At 38.7% G+C, this 16,272-nt stretch overlaps 1 protein-coding gene across 1 annotated transcript in view; it reads right to left on the reverse strand.

Annotated features, from left to right (window-relative positions):
- The window catches only part of CUNH8orf34 (chromosome unknown C8orf34 homolog), a 358,931-nt gene that overhangs the window by 278,708 nt on the left and 63,951 nt on the right, over positions 1–16,272 (reverse strand).

Raw genomic sequence — 16,272 nt, forward strand, 5'->3', positions numbered from 1 at the left:
GTGTGTACTTTAAGAATTTCTGCTTAATCAATCCTTTTGTGGTTCTTACAGATTTGCCTTGAAATTTTTTTTTTTTTTCTCCAGTAGGAGCCAGAGAACCTGTAACTCATTCTAAGGATAGGATGGATTTAGGAGCCTCATCACTGCTTTCGGAGCCCCTAGTATGCTGTTGCGTGATACTTTCGGCTCATTTTGATTTTTGTTTATTTATTTTTTCTTGAACAATGATATTTCTAAGGCTTAATAGAAGGCTCTGTGGATGGGCATGGGAGCAAGTGCAGCCATTTTTCAGGATTGGGGAAGAAAAAAAAAAAAGAGAGAGGAGCTTGTGTTCAAACTCCCCTGGAGAGTAGGCCTGAAAAGACTCTAGTCGAAGTCCAAGGGAACAGAGAGAAAATAAGAATAAAATTTCAAGCTGAAGTTCAGTAGACTTTAAAGAGCAAGAAGGAGTTGAAAAAGTCTCCAGAAAATAAATCTGGGTAAAGAACCTGTTCAGAGTCTCTCCCCTGCTCAGTTGCGAAATTCATGCAGAGAGCAGAGTGGACACCAGTTTCTATAAAGTTCCCTGTCACCAGATTGCAGGTCTGGAAGGACTTTTTCCCAGATTTTTGGTAACTTGAAGAAATGAAGAACACACACAGAAAAGGCTGTGAACGTGCACATTTATTTAAGGCAGAAAGGAAATATGCTCTATAAGGCAGGAGGAGGTCCATGGGTGAACAGACTCGCAGGGCCCTGAGAAGAAAGGAAAGGGACCTCTGTATCCACACTTCCTGGATTGGCTTCTCCCATAGGCAGTTAGGCATTGGGACATTTGTCCTGTCAAAAACTCACTTGGCCTGGAGCCAGATTTAAACTTCTCCATCTAAAGATTTAGTTAGCTGCCTGCCAGATGTACATGAAGGATTTAAAATATCACTTCTGATTGGCCCTGAAAACAATGCCAGATTGAAATGAGGGATTGAAAATATTACTTTCTGATCAGTTCTGTATACAACTCTCAGGACCCTTGGAGTCATCGTGGGTCCTGTGTTCTACACATTTGCTCTGGCTTTTTGTTTCTGTTTTTTTGTTTGTTTGTTTTTTTGTTTTTTGGACACATTCTACCCAGTTAATTGACCACTTTGCCCCAGCCCTAATCATCTACCTTACCCCCCACATTACTACTAATCTACTAATAAGCTAATAATCAAATACACACAAAGCAAAAAAAAAAAAATCCCCCAAGTATCTGTTACTTCATCTCAGTAAATGCCATCATTCTTCCTGGAGATGAAATCAGAAACGCAGGCATAGTTAAGATACATCCTTGAAAGCAACATTCTATGACTTTTTTCCTGATAAAAATAACTAAGAATTCTGATACGTCACTGTGTGAAAGTCTAGCTACCACTTCAGAGATGGGGGAGGGTGGCATAAGCTTAGCAATTATTTAAAGACTTTCTGTGTTGTGAAGGAAGCTCCTTGAAACAATTTAAGAGGAGACTGTGTGGGAGGTGGGTCATCTCACTGCTCAGGGCCTCAGCTGAGGACTCAGAAACATGGAACTGCAACTGGGAAGGAGTTGTGAGACAGATAAGAGAGCCCAGAACTTTCTGAGTAATTATAAACATTTCAGAAGACCTAGCATAAGTTACACATTCATAAACGTTTGGTTTTTAAAAATATATGGAACTACAAATGATCACTTTGAATGACTCAAATTTTACAAAAATGTAGGAATTTTGGTATACTACATGATTTGTTACATTTTGCACTATTTTTAAATACATTATTCCCATTTATGAAAGACAAACAGGTTTTTTTTGACAAAGTTAGGTTTGAAGTACTTACATTTACAATTAATACACTTTCCAAAACTGTTCCTTTCTAATATAAATTCAAGATTCATACTATGTTCTTAGTTAAATGTAAATATTTAAAAGAATCAATCCATTTAAAGGGAGAGAGGACAAGATGAAATAAAATTCTCTTTCTCATTCTAAATCCTGAAGTTTATGTATTAAATAAACCATGGAATTAAATAAGTCATGGTTCAGCTGATTGAGATTTTTGTAACTCTTGAATTTTAAAAATTGTTGCACTAATGGGCTTAGGCTTAAAAAAGGATATTCATTTGACTTCTAGAAAGCTATCAGTTAATCTTTAAATTTATTTTACACTTCAGATTCATGAATCCATTATTCATAAAGATAACAGCAATACATTTACTTATCTAGAATGTAGCCAAGAACTGGCAAGTAAGTGAAAACAAAACAAAAATGTGAGTGGTCAAAATTATACCACATAGTGCTGGCTCTTCTCAATTACAGGAAGCCTCACGAGGCATTAGCTAACCAGGCTGACAACCTTCAGTGATGGAGAATGAAGATAAAGCAACGCTTCTCTGAAGATATATTCTAGTAAAAGAAGTTATGTGCCCCAGAATAAAGCTCACACTAGTTAAATGGAAACCTTAGTTCAAAGAATTATGTCTCTCATTCCAAGTGTTTGGTCTGATTGCATTTTGTTCAAATATCTATTGTCATTTTTTTCTTAACATTTACATATTTTAATGACTGCCTAAGAAATTATCCAAATAAACCTCCATTCTATTATATGTAATTATTTCATTTTTCTATTCTCAGTGTCAAAGTGCCTAGGGTACTTTTCAATTTTTTAATCCCATTTTTAATCAAAGTTTACATTGATTAAAAGAAGTTGAAACATTTTAATGAAACACGTCTTCGCAGAAGCATGATGCTCTAGTGGGAACTGTCTACACCGATTAGCTCGGATAGTCATCCTAGTGTCTAGTAGAATGCCCACAGCTACTCCCTGAGAAGGCATGAATAACTCTGAGGCATTTATTAACTCTTAGAAACCCTCACATTTTACACTGAGATTTTTAAGGTGTATAGAGACTAGAACTCTCTTGCACCTGAAAATATGAAAGAAAAAATGTAGGGAGTTGCTACAAAATATAAGAAAATAAGCCCGAATGAGCATGGAACCCACGGTCCTTGTAAAAGTCAAAGTGAGAGCTGAAAGAACATGTCCTATTAGAGAAGACAAAGGGGGCATATCGTAGAGTAGTGATGGTGTTCCACTGTAGCAGCAAGCTCTCTTGAAGAAATGGGGGAGTGAATAGTTTCAGGGTCATCTCCTCTTCTAGATAAAGAGGTGGGTCAGGGATGTCGTTCCTAATTCTGCTGTAGTACAAACTGGTCTAAATGGCTTCCATCTGCATCCTGTAATTTCTGGGCTTTCCCATTTGTTCGCATCTCCAAAGAGGTCTCGGCAACACTAGGAATTTATTGCAAAACACAGTTCTCACATCCCCAGATGTGTGTTGTGCTCTAGTATAGAAGCAAGAGCTGTATGTTTCACCGAGATTTCATCTTCATCACTGGAGCCCTGGATAGAATGAGGCTGTAGCTACAAGAAATAGAAGCAGCAACTTTTCACCATTCTCTACATTTTAGTCAGTGTAATTTGTTTTCTGAAAGTGGTTAGAAAATTCATATAGTATAAAATGGTACCAGCTATTTCTCCAAACTCCAGTTCCTTATTGAGAATAAACTCAATGATGGTATAATGTAGAGAATTCGATTCCCCTAATTTTTGTCTTTCAAAAGGCCTTGTTTTCCACTGTGAAATAAAATGCACTTATAGAAACAGAGTACGTAGCATGAAGATATTGATTTTGTAAAAGATTGCCAAAATGAATTATGAAAACTATCTCCACACATTTCTCCCCAAAGACTCATTCGGTGATGTTGCATTCATAAATTGAATTAGTCTCAGTGGGAGTATTTACATCATGGAAATTAACAAATACTTTCAATCAGGGCTTACTTTTAGAGTCAGTTCATCTCACTGAGTATAACAAATACTGTTAAAGCAAATATCTGTAGAAGTACCATCTATAACAGCAATTGAGTGACCACTAATAAATTAAACTTCCCTTGATCATTTGTTAAAAAGGCTACTAACTGTTTTTAGAACAAAGGAGATTTCTGTTAGGAACTCAGGGATTCTACCCTCAATTGGGTACCCTAGAAAAAAATTTTCTATACCACACTAAATATTTTAGATTTTGTGAGCCACGGGTGGCCTGAAATATTCACATATTCTTATTCTCCCACTTTTAAAACAACTGCTTAAAAATATAAGATTCATATTTAAACAGGGGCTATAAAATTGGCCATGGGCTAGATTTGGTTCATGGGCCATAGTTTCCTTTTTTTTTTTTTTTGGTACTGGGGATTGAATTCAGAACCTTACACTTGCGAAGGAGGCGGCGGAACCACTGAGCTAAATTCCCGGCCCCATAGTTTCCTAACTCTTGCTGTAGAAGTCCGTACTATTTTTTTCCTTGATTAATCGGCTCATACATTTTTTCTTAGGACAGTTGCAAACCTTGGTGGTGTTCATCTCAGCCTTTTATCCCTTTCCCCTCTTGTATACTGGAAAGGCCCTCATATTTAATATGCTAAAAAATTTGAACTCCCTGGATTTTCTTAATCATCCTCCCCCTCAAAGAACTACTCAAATTGTTGTCTCCCCTCTCAGAAGACGAAGGGTTCTTTCTCCTAGGAAGTGTAATTTCCAACTTTGTTTTTCTGGCTCCATCCCCCTTCACTTTCTCTGGTACTGTTCCATCTGTGTTTTCCTCTCCTTCCTGAAGCTGCCTGGAAGGGACTTTTTATTTTTTATTTTATTCATTTATTTATTTATTTTTGGTACCGGGGATTGAACTCGGGTCCTTGAGCTTGCAAGGCAGGCCACCGAACTGCTGAGCTAAATCCCCGGCCCCATGGAAAGGACTTTTTAAAAGCTTCCTCTTATCTCTCAAAAAACCACTGCACAGAGACCACGTCTCACCCGCCCCCTCGGCACCTGTCTTTCTTACTATCCACTCACCCTTTCACCCACCAACACTGCCTTTCACTTTTACTCTTTTCTTAAAACTATACATGAATGAGCAACCCTGCCTTTCATATTTATCACATCAAACCAAGCCTTTTCTCTTCTATTGCAAAAATGTACCTTTCACGTTTCATTTTATCAAATCCATATATGGTTATTACAGAAAAAGAAATATAATAAGAGGAAAAAGGGAATTAAATCTCCACTCATGTATAACAAATGAGAAGAGCTTGTGAATTCTTCCGAGTAATACTGTACTCGTATATAGGCACACAGACAAATGTCCTCCCAAAGTCTCATGTGTTCCCACGTGGGGATTTGGAAAATGATTGGCTCGGGGGTATATACTCATCAGTGGAATAACCACTCTTACATTCCTAGCTGAGCTTTCTTAAGAGACTGGGCCCAGACAGAAGAGGTTTATCAGCAGGTGAGTGATTTGGGGGTATAGGTCTCACTCTCGTTATTCCCCTGTGTTTTGCTTCCCGGCTGCTAGAGGTTGAGAATCTTTCCTCTCTTCTGCCATGCTTTTCTTCCTTGAAACGAGCAACTGAATCCTTTGAAACCATAAAGCAAAATAAGCCATTTCTCATAAGTTGCAAAATCAAGTATTTTATCCCACCAACAGGAAAGCTAACAAATATGCATATTCATATCCAAAAATATATAATAACAATATTTTAATAATAACTATTTACATAACTTTATTCCTAATGGCTCTATTGTGTGTATGATTTGCCTATCCACTTCTCCAATGAAAGCTTTAGGCTCCAACTTTTCACTAATTACAACTACACTTCAGAAAACAGTGGAGGCATGGCTTGGAGACAGCTGCCAACACAATTCATATGCTTTCATCTTTTCCTTACAGAACTTATCTGTCACTTTGTAGACTGTGATCTTTTTGAAATACTTTCCTGCTTTGATTTTTAGAGAAATATTCTACGTGCCTTTCATCCTATCTCTATGAAAATTCCTTTCAGTCACTTGAGGCAGATAACATTTTCACTTATTTCTCAAATGTTCATCTCCTGTGCATGCAGGCGTCTTTTCTTATCTAGGCACTAAAGATTCTTACATCTACATCCCTAACCAAACATGTGCCCAGAATGACCACTTCATATATGCACTTGACAGGTGGGAACAGGAGACAGCAGTAGACTCTGTTGAGATTTCCCAAAACATGAAATCAGAGTCTAAAATAACACCCCTCCATCTTCAAACCCTCCTGGATTCTTACCTGAAGTAGAGGCAACACATGATTATAAACAAAGCCAAAAAATAAAATGAACTAAGCATCATCTCTATTTTCACTCATCATTCATATTAATCAATATGTCTTTGTTATGGTTTAGATCTAAAATGTTTCCCAAATCTCTCATGTTCAGAGGTGGGGCTTTTGGAAGGTGACTGAATCGTGGGAGCACTCATATCTGACTGTGCTGTTCAGAAGTGGGGTGTGATCACTGGAGGCATAACCTGCAAAGGTATATTCTTGTTCTGGTTTTCTCCCTTCTTCTGATGCTTCCTGGGCACCATTATGTGAGCAGCTTTTCTCCACCAAATCCCTCCACTGTGCCATTTTTGCCTTGAAATCAATTGACCATGGACTGAACCCATTGGAACTATGAACCAAAATGAACCACTCCTCCTCTGAGTTTCAGGGATAGTGCATCCGTGCTATGGATCCCTCTATCTGTACTTGTACTTTCATTGTCTTTACTGTTTGCTTGACTCTTTATGCACCACTGATAAAAAAAATCTTCGTTTTTCTTTGAAATGCTTTCTTACATACATTTCTCTCTTTGCCAGGAATATCCCTCCCCAGAACATCTTCTCTCTCCTATTAGCTTATCTTTACCATTTCTTTCCAGACTTGGTTCAGACAGGTTCTCTATTAGGTTGTCCTCCCTTTGCTGGAGGTTTTTCTATACTCTAACAGCTCTCTTAAGACACATTTGCAAAATATTGAAACTATTTCCCCTACTAAAAGGTAACTTGAATCCTAGGTACAGACAATAGTCATCTTTGTCATTTTCGCATACATTAGATGAATGTGAAAATAAATGATCAAACAGTTGTGAAATTATCTGCTTCCTTTTTCTTGTGGGTTGTTATCCTCTAGCTATTCAGGCAGTTAGGTCAGAGAAGACTATTTGGTATGATCATGGCTGACTGACTATAAAAGTCCTACGTTATTGTTCTTCCTTTGCTGAATCCAGATTGCTATTATCAGTCATGGAGGATAAATATTTGTTCTCTGTTCCCCAAACAGCTGGACTTTTTTCTGTGGAAGAGCACTAGCCAATATTTTTACATGAACCACAATCTGTAGACTCAAATCTGGATAGGCTGAAAATACTCATCCTACCGTGGCTTCACTTCTCAGAAAGCTTCCAGACACAGCAGAAGAACCAGGCTCAGAAAACACTGGATGCCTGCATACCTACCAACAGCACCACACCAAGCAAAGGGTATTGTTGACCAATTGAACAAAATAGAGAATTTCTTCTTTTTGCTTTTAGTTTATTTGTTTTCCTACTTTCTTAGCTATATATATATATATATATATATGTATATATATATATAATGTTTTTTTGGGCGGTTACAGGGAATCAAACTCAGGGCCTTGTGCTTGCCAGGTCGGCACCAAGCCACTGAACTATATCGCTGGCCCTTACCTAGCTATTTTTAATATAACTCCTCCAATATGTAAGATGTAAAGTTAAAGACTTTGGCAGACAAATCATGTGCAAACACCTAAACTTGCAATCTTATATCAAAGACACACTTAGAGAAATTAAAGACAAATCAGAGGTGAAGAAAAGCAGAGCATGGAAGTGGTCCCAGATAAGAGAACTGGCAGGGTCAGAGCTAGAGGTAGCACTCATTAGGAATCCATGAGGGCTTGACCCTCGTGCAACAGTGCTCATAGGTAAGGAGGGCAAGAGAGGTGACTGGATCATGCTGACACTAACCTTAGAGCTGAATGTGCTGTAAAGTCTTATGGCCTGACTGAGGGAATCGTTACCAGGGGTGTAATGTGAAAGGCTGTATTCTTGCCCCTCCTGCCTTCTTCTCTCTCTGGCTCTCACATGCTCTCTCTGCTTCCTGGGTATGATAAGGTGGGCAGCTTTCCTCTGCCATGCCTTTCTGCCATGATGTTCTTCTGCCTTGGCCATCCAACTGTGTACTGAAAGAAAATAAACGCTTCCTCCTTTAAGTCGTGTATGCCAAATATTTTTCCCAGCAACAGAAAGCTGACTTATCCAACAAAACATGACTGAGTTCTGTGGTAGTCACTCTGAAAAGCCCTGAAGAAAGCAGCCCTGCTCTCAAGAACCTCAAAGGCAAAAGAGAAGATAAGGGAAAACCAGGTAATGGTAGATCATTACCGTCAGAAAAACATATAGAAACTCAAAAAGAGAGGCACCACATGCATTCTTGAGGAGGACAGTAGCAGAAGTCTCATCCTGGAAGCAGTGGTATTTGATCTGAGGCTAAAGGGAAGAGCAGATGCAGCCCCTTGGAAAGGCAAGCAGTAAAAAGAGGTAAAGAGAGTTTTCAAGACACAGGAGGGCCTAAGCAAATGCATGACAGGGAGGAATATCAAGCAAATGTGGTGCATTAACAAGGCAAAGAAAAGGGCCAGATAGTGAAGCACTTTCTTGGAGGTTTAAAAAGGAACCACTGTGTATCTGAAACAAGCACCTGCTTTTTCTCTTTACATGCATGACACCTGCAGTAAGAGCTTACTGGAGAAACAAAAACAAATTATGAATGTGGACAAGGCTTGGTTATTTATTCCTAAGCCATTTCCCGGCTTCTTCCACCTTACAGGGAAACTACATTTCCCACCTCTCTTACAGGATGGATACAGTCACGTGCATGGAACCCACAAGAAGATAATCCCTGAGTGTAAAAATATTTACCTCATATTAAGCCATATTGATTTTGGCTGTAAGATTTCTCAAACAAAAAGTTAGGGCATCCTGCTACCACAGGCTCAATTGGAAGAATTGTATCTGTTTTTTTTCCCCCTGTACAGGATAGGAATGATTTCCTTGCATAGGACACAAGTGAAAGGGAATGTATCCAAAGAATAAACCAATGCTTTGGGCAGATATATGGAAAGTGTGAACTAAAGAATATGGATGAGATGGAAAAAAGAGAATCAGACTCAAGAAATATTTTCAAAGAAAGTGAGCAAGATTGGTGTTGTGAGACGAGAGAGAGAGAAAGAGAGAGATCTTGACACTCTTGGTATTTTTCATTATAAAATTAGAAAAGGTGCTGATCCTAAATATTTTAAAAGTCTGGATGTGAAATGAATGCATTTGAGTTACTTGAAAGATGAGATAATTGAAAGATGGATGTGGATGAGACCCACTCAAAATGGAAACCACTTGAAAGAACAGAGGCAAAGGATGAATCATAGGAGCAGCATTTGAAGTAATATGAACAGAAGAGGAGCCCCTGAGGAAGGCCTACAAGAGGTGGTATGAGGTATGAAGACATCCAGAAAGGATCCTGTGATTTCCAGCTCCCAGAAAAAAAGAAATCAGAGCCTGCAGACAGACAGAGAAATCAACTGCATGAAAACTACTGCAGAAATTCTGTAAGATGAGTAAAAAAGTGCTGATTCCAATTGGTAATTTGGGACCAACTGGAGAACACAGTGAAAAGAGTTTCAGTAGAAAATCAGGTGCAATAGTACAATTGTTTTGAAAAGTAAAATGAAGCAAAAGAGAGAGGGAACATAACCCTTCGTTTTGAAACTCTATTTCAAAGGCCACAAAGGAAACTCCATGCTGGTTTTAGCTAACTGAAACTCAGGAGGAGAGCTCTGTGCATTTGTTTTTAACATCAGTTAGAGCTGTGCTGTCCAATATGGCAACATCTCATTCTGTGGCTACTGAAAGATTTGAAATGTAGCCATTTCCCAGGGAAACACACTGTGAGTCAAAGTTCACTCCAGAAGTTTGAAGACGTAGCATTAGGAAAGAAATATAAACTGTCTCAATGGTTATTTTATATGTGGTACAAGTGAAATGGATAATTTGGATACAGTGGGTTAAATAAAATATTTTATTAAATCAATATGACTTTTCCTTTCTCTTTTCTTTAAAGTGGGGCTTGAAAATTTAAAATAATATATGTGATACATTTTATATTTCTACTGGGCAGTGCTTAGTTGGTGTAAGTTTGAGGCTAAGAAACAGTAGTAACAGTAGCACTAGCAGCATTACTAGTAACAGTAATAGTAACAGTAACTACTAACAATAGCTCCGGTAGGCATAATTCTAGGATGATCCCAAAATCCATGTCTGCAGAGTCCTTTCCCTTTGATCTGAGAGAAACTACAGAGTATGAGGCATATCACTACCTTGATTACAGTACTACCCTATAGACTTTGAGTAAACTAGGCAGGGAATTCATCTGCGCTGTCTTGACCTAATGAGGCACATTTTTCAAAAGAGGGTGAAGCTTCAGGTAGATGCTCCATTGTGACTAGAAAGAAGAAATAGTAAACTACTGTAATTAGAATAGAGAGCCACAGGCACCTAAGATCAACCTCTTGCTTTGGAGAGCAGTCCTTACCAAAAGCCAGTGAGAAAATAGCGACCTCAGTTCTACAACAATTTCTTCCATAAAGAGATCAGAAGAGAAACCCAAGCCTCCAGTGAGACAGAAGCCACAGCTCACACCTTACTTTCTACCTGTCTAGGTGAGTCAAGCAGTTCACCCAAACTCTTAGTCCCAAGTCACGGAAACTATAAGATAATAAATGTATGTTGTTGCTATCTGCAGTACTGAAATCGAACCTAGGGACTCAGACATGCCAGGAGTGTGCTCTATCACTAAGTCGCATCTCAAACCTCTGTGTTTTTCAGAATCACAAAATCTGTGGTAATTTATAAGGCAGCAATGGAACTATAATACAATATTTAACATTAAATTAATCATTATTACATACCAGGCACCACCCTCAAAATTTCAGATAGAATGTCACAGACCTGAAGGATTCGGTACATCATTATCACAGTTGCACAGTAAGAGTAGCTGAGACACAGAGTGGTCAGAAAGTTTTCCCAAGGTCACAATGTTAATCATTGGTAGTGCTGGAATTAAAAAGGTTTACAAATACAAAAAAAAAAAAAATAATTGATGGATTCTGATCCAAGAGGTGTGGGCAGGAAAGGAGATCAACATGATAAGTGAAGTTTTGGTCTTAAACAAGAGAAATGCCTTCTCTGACAATGAAGGGAGAAGGGCGGGAAGGGTGGGGTGGCCAAGGACACAGGGAGAAGGAATGAGATCACACCTGATAATCTACGTTGTGTAGAGTTCAAAGGAGGCTATGCGCTTTGACAGTGAGACTGTTATTAAGGAAGATGTGCAGATCCTTGTGTGGAGTTTTTATCACTATGGCAGGGGCAGAGAAAGGGAGGGAGTGGCCAGTAGTAACACTGTTGAAACTATGAATCATCAACCTAATGTTCAGCTTTGCTGTGTCATTTTTCCCAGAGGCCTCAGCCTTACTGAAGAAGAGATGACAGCTGAGCATGTATTCAAGGATGAGAATTTCATAACATGAAAAGATAGGAGGGTGGAAACAAGAATAAATGAGACGTTGATTAAAAACTAGACCACAGTTCAGTCTGGAGAGGGGAAGAGAGGAAACCAGAAAAAGGAGACTGTTATGATTGAATATGATTTGTCACCTCTGAAACTTATGTTGGAATTTAATCTCAGTATGAGATATCAGGAAGTGCAATCATGACTTTAAGAGGTGATTAGGGCTCTGCCCTCATAAACGGATTAACTTATTTATATGATTCATATTTTAAGTGGTTAACAGGTTATCCAAAAGTGATTCTGCTATAAAAGGCAGATGTGTTGGAAATGGGGAAGGGAATCAAAGTGATGGGGAAAGGGAGGGGCAAAGGTACTAGAAAATGATCAAGATATGCCCTATAAATGCACCGATACTCAAAAATGAATGTAGATGATGAATAGCAAATATCCACTACTAAAAATTTAAAAAAAAGTAAAAGCCTCTTTGGTTAGGACTCTTGTACACTCTCTGACTTTGGCTACACAATACTCACTGCAGCTCAGGATTCTGCCAGAAAATAGGCTGTCATCAGATGTGATCCTTCAACATTGCACGAGAACCACAAAGCAAAGAAAACTCATTCATTTATAATTTTCACAGGCTGTAGTAGTATCAAAAAAAAACAAAAAACAAAAAACAGACCAACACACACACACACACACACACACACACACACACACAAGGGGGGGGCGCTGCGGGGTTATCAAGAAATAGCTAGATCATTCAGGAAGAGCAGAGTACGAAGAATAATAATCTAGGAAAAATACATTCAACCACCATGTCTAAAAGAATATAATAACAATGAGACAACACTACTTGATAATAAACACCTAGAAGGAAGCTGCCCTGTGGTCCTTTAATCATAGCCTGGAGTTAGGCATTTGGGAACATGAAGGTCTTGCATTGTCACAGTTCCTGTATTGAAAACAATTCTATTAGTTGAAAGTTGGATAGAAGTAAACACTTGAAAGAATGGGTATGAAACCCAAACTCTTGGGAAAACAGAAGCAAAAGTTCAGAAATGTTAAAAGGAAGACACTAGGCATCAGAAGCTTACTATGCCTACTGGGTTTTTTTTCCTGTGCAGCATTACATGCCATGGTCATTCTAATACAATTATACCCATGAGGGAATAATATGAAGATTTTCAGTTTATGACTGATTTTAAAATGAAACATTATATGGAAATGTTTGTAAAAACCGAGAAAAAGAGTATATAGTTATTAATGAAAAAATCAGGTTTGCAAACTAAGGTGACTATCTTGTCTTCCTTGTTAATATTTAAATCCTGCCTTAAATGTGTGATATATGTCTCTATAAGCTGACAGCTGCCAAGTTGAGATAATTCTGTCATGAAAATAATGTCAATCTCAGTTTAAAACTAATGCTTCTAAAATTTGGAAGATTTTTTTTCAGTATGTATAACTGAAATCAAGGAAAGAGACAATTCTCACTAGAGACAGTATTAAAGTTAAAATATCACAGAAACTTTTCAACTCTTCCCATCAATGGCCATGACATTGGAGAGAAATATTTACAGGATCAAGTCAAGGAATCTCTCTCTCTCTCTCTCTCTCTCTTGTTGTTTATGTTTTGATTTTTGTTTGTTTGTTTGTTTTGAGTACCGGGGATTGAACTCAGGACCTCGTGCTTGCAGGGCAGTTGCAGTACCACTGAGTTAAATCCCTGATGTTGTTGTTTATTTTTTGAGACATAGCCTTGTTATGTAGTTTAGGCTAGGACTGAACTCACTAGGTAGCCTAGGCTGGCCTCGAAATTGTGATGACCCGCCTGCCTCAGCCTCCTGAGTAAGTGCTGGGACTATAGACATGCACCACCATACCTAGCTCAGTATTTATTTTTTTTTCTGCTACCAGGAATCAAACTCAGAACCTTGCACTTGCAAGGCAGGCAGTGGAACCACTGAGCTAAATCCCCAGCCCTCAGCATTTCTTTTGACTGCACACAGAGGAAAATTCCACCCCTATGTCTTTCTAGTAATTAAAACAATGGTCAATAGTATGGTTTGGTGCCTAGCTGTCCCCCAAAGGTTCATGTGTTGAAGACTTAGTCCTTGGTGCAGTAATGTCCAGAGGTGGTTGCCTTTGGAAGGTGACAGGATCATGAGGATTCTGACTTCATGGATTCACAATTTAGTGAATTTTGGAGAAGAGGCTTTTTATAAGAGCAAGCTCTTTCTTCTTCGATTCTTGGCTGCCATGAGATGAGCAACTTTGCTTCACACATGACCCCACATTATGATATTTCTGCCTCACCACAGGGCTGAAAGCAATGGAGCCAGATGACCATGGACTGAAACCTCTGAAACTGTGAGTCAAGACAAATCTTTCTTCTTGTAAATTCATTTTCTCAGCTACTTTCTCACAGCAATAGAAATCTGACTAATAATGGCAATAAAGTTACTATTAAATTAGATAAAGAGCTCCCAAACAAATCATGTAAGAGTTAAACAAGCTAAAACAAGAATAAATTGTATTCTGCTTCAATTTTGTGGTGCTATAGCTGAATGTTGTGAAACTAGGCCTGACCACGGCAAGCCTGTTAATAACATATAGGGACAACACAAGGATTCGGCATTAAAACTCATACCACTTCATTCAGAAAGATACTCAAATAAATTTAAGGGAAAACAGAACAATTCTTTCCATGAGACTAACTCTTTTATCCCCATACAAACCATACCACCACACTCTCACAAAACAGAGTCCCTTAAATCAGTCATGTGAAGACAGAAGCAACACCCATCATAAACATAGGAGCTGACTATTAAATATGATTCAGGCACAGAGGCAGACTCTCCTTGTAGCTTAATTGTTCCTGACTTTGTCCCAAGGGTAAAGACCCATATACCCATATCTGCAGATTTTCTCCTCTGCTGACCAAGGATCACCCTCAGCCTTTATGGTTTTTCCAGATTGCCCGGAAGTATTAAAATGCCCATCTTGGGTTTCTAGTGTAAGGCTCCACTTGTGCTGTGGTCTAAATGTTTCTGTCCTGCCCCCTCCATACACCACACACACACACACACACACACACACACACACATGCTCAAAATTCATAGGTTAAAACCTAATTACAAAAATAACAGTACTAGAGCGTGGAACCTGCTGGGAGGTGATTAAGTAACAAGGGGTCCTCTCTCATGACTGGGATTAGGGCCAACATAAAAGAGGCCACCGACATTTGTGTGGCCCCTTACAGCATTTGAGAACACAGAAAGGGGCAAGAGCTGCAATGAAAGGAACAGGGCCTCACCGTAGACCTGATATTGCCAGTGCAGACTTGGGCTTCTCAGTTTCTAGAATTTTAAGAAATAAGTCTCTATTGTTTTATAGGTTACTCATTCTATAGTCTTTTGCTGTAACAGCCTCAATGAGCTAACATAATCCAGAAGGCCACACCTAGGTTTTCTGGAAAAGACCTCAGCTTGAACTCTGACCTTTTGACTGCAAGTCTGGGTAAGTACATAATTAAAATATAGTCAATCTCCTCATTCAAATTTTGGGGGCAAGCTAAGTAGCGCCTTATAAATTAACAACCAATATTTTAAAACACATTTTAAAAGACAGCAGTCAACTGGCAATATGTTTGAGGATGTGAGTGATAATCACATTCTTCAATTATCCATCTTTTAGTTCATCTTATTAAAGAGAGACTGTGAAAGGCCTTAGGAATGACCTCACAGGGTAAGATTTAGAAATATGAATATGTAGGTTGCCATGTTAATGGGATTAGTTTAGATTCAAAGTCCCCCGGAAGCTCATGTGTTTGGAAGTTGGTTGGATCCTGGCAGCATTACGCTGATCGGTGGATTTCATCCACGGCCACTTCAGCAGCTGAATGCGCTGTCAGGAGGCCGGGCCTGGTGAGAGTCGGGTCCCCGGAGGGTGTGACCTGGAAGGATGTATTTCTGTTCTGGGCTCCTCCCTTCTCTCTCCGCTTCCTGGCTGCACTGGATTGAGCAACTTTTCCTCTGCCATGGCCAGCCCTTTGCCATCCTGTTTCTGCCTTGGAGCCATCCAACCATGGACTAAAACGGTGCACTAAAATAAGCCTCTTCCATAGATGTCAGGCATTTTGTCCTAGAAACGGGAAAGTGACTAAGACAGGGTCTTTCCATGAACATAATACAGCAATAAGATGAAAACTCACTTTATTATTATTTGCTCCACAAGTAAATCTAGCCCAAAGCAGTTTCTTCACTCCCATCAAGAGGGTTTCTACTAGTGACAATGTTAGGAGATCATACTATATAGCAGCTTTACTTTTTTTTTTCCTTTTTTTGGTACTGGGGATCGAACTTTGGACCTTGCACTTGTGAGGCAGGTGGCGGAACCACTGAGCCTAATCCCCTGCCCTTGTTCATCACACAAATGTCTACAAAAAGGGTCTAGTGAGCTATAAATAAAAAGATATAAATTAAATATTTTAAGTAAATATAATGTAATACATAAATGTTTATATATGTAAAATATAGCTATAACATACATGTATGTATATTGTAAAACTCACAAATTATAACAAAGAGCAATGCTTAACTTTGATACAAATCGCAGTTAGTAAAGCCATGCTACCTAAAAAAACAAATGACATAGAGATCCTCAAACAAAATACACCACGACTTTCTAGTGTTCTGCTTTTCATCACAAAAATCTTTAATATTCCATGATATTAAAATAACTTTTCCTGTATTTATGACATTAATGTGCTTAAAAGTGTCT

Source organism: Fukomys damarensis, unplaced genomic scaffold (genome assembly GCF_012274545.1).
Source record: "Fukomys damarensis isolate Sample0158 unplaced genomic scaffold, DMR_v1.0_HiC HiC_scaffold_5, whole genome shotgun sequence".
NCBI classification, from domain to species: Eukaryota; Metazoa; Chordata; class Mammalia; order Rodentia; family Bathyergidae; genus Fukomys; species Fukomys damarensis.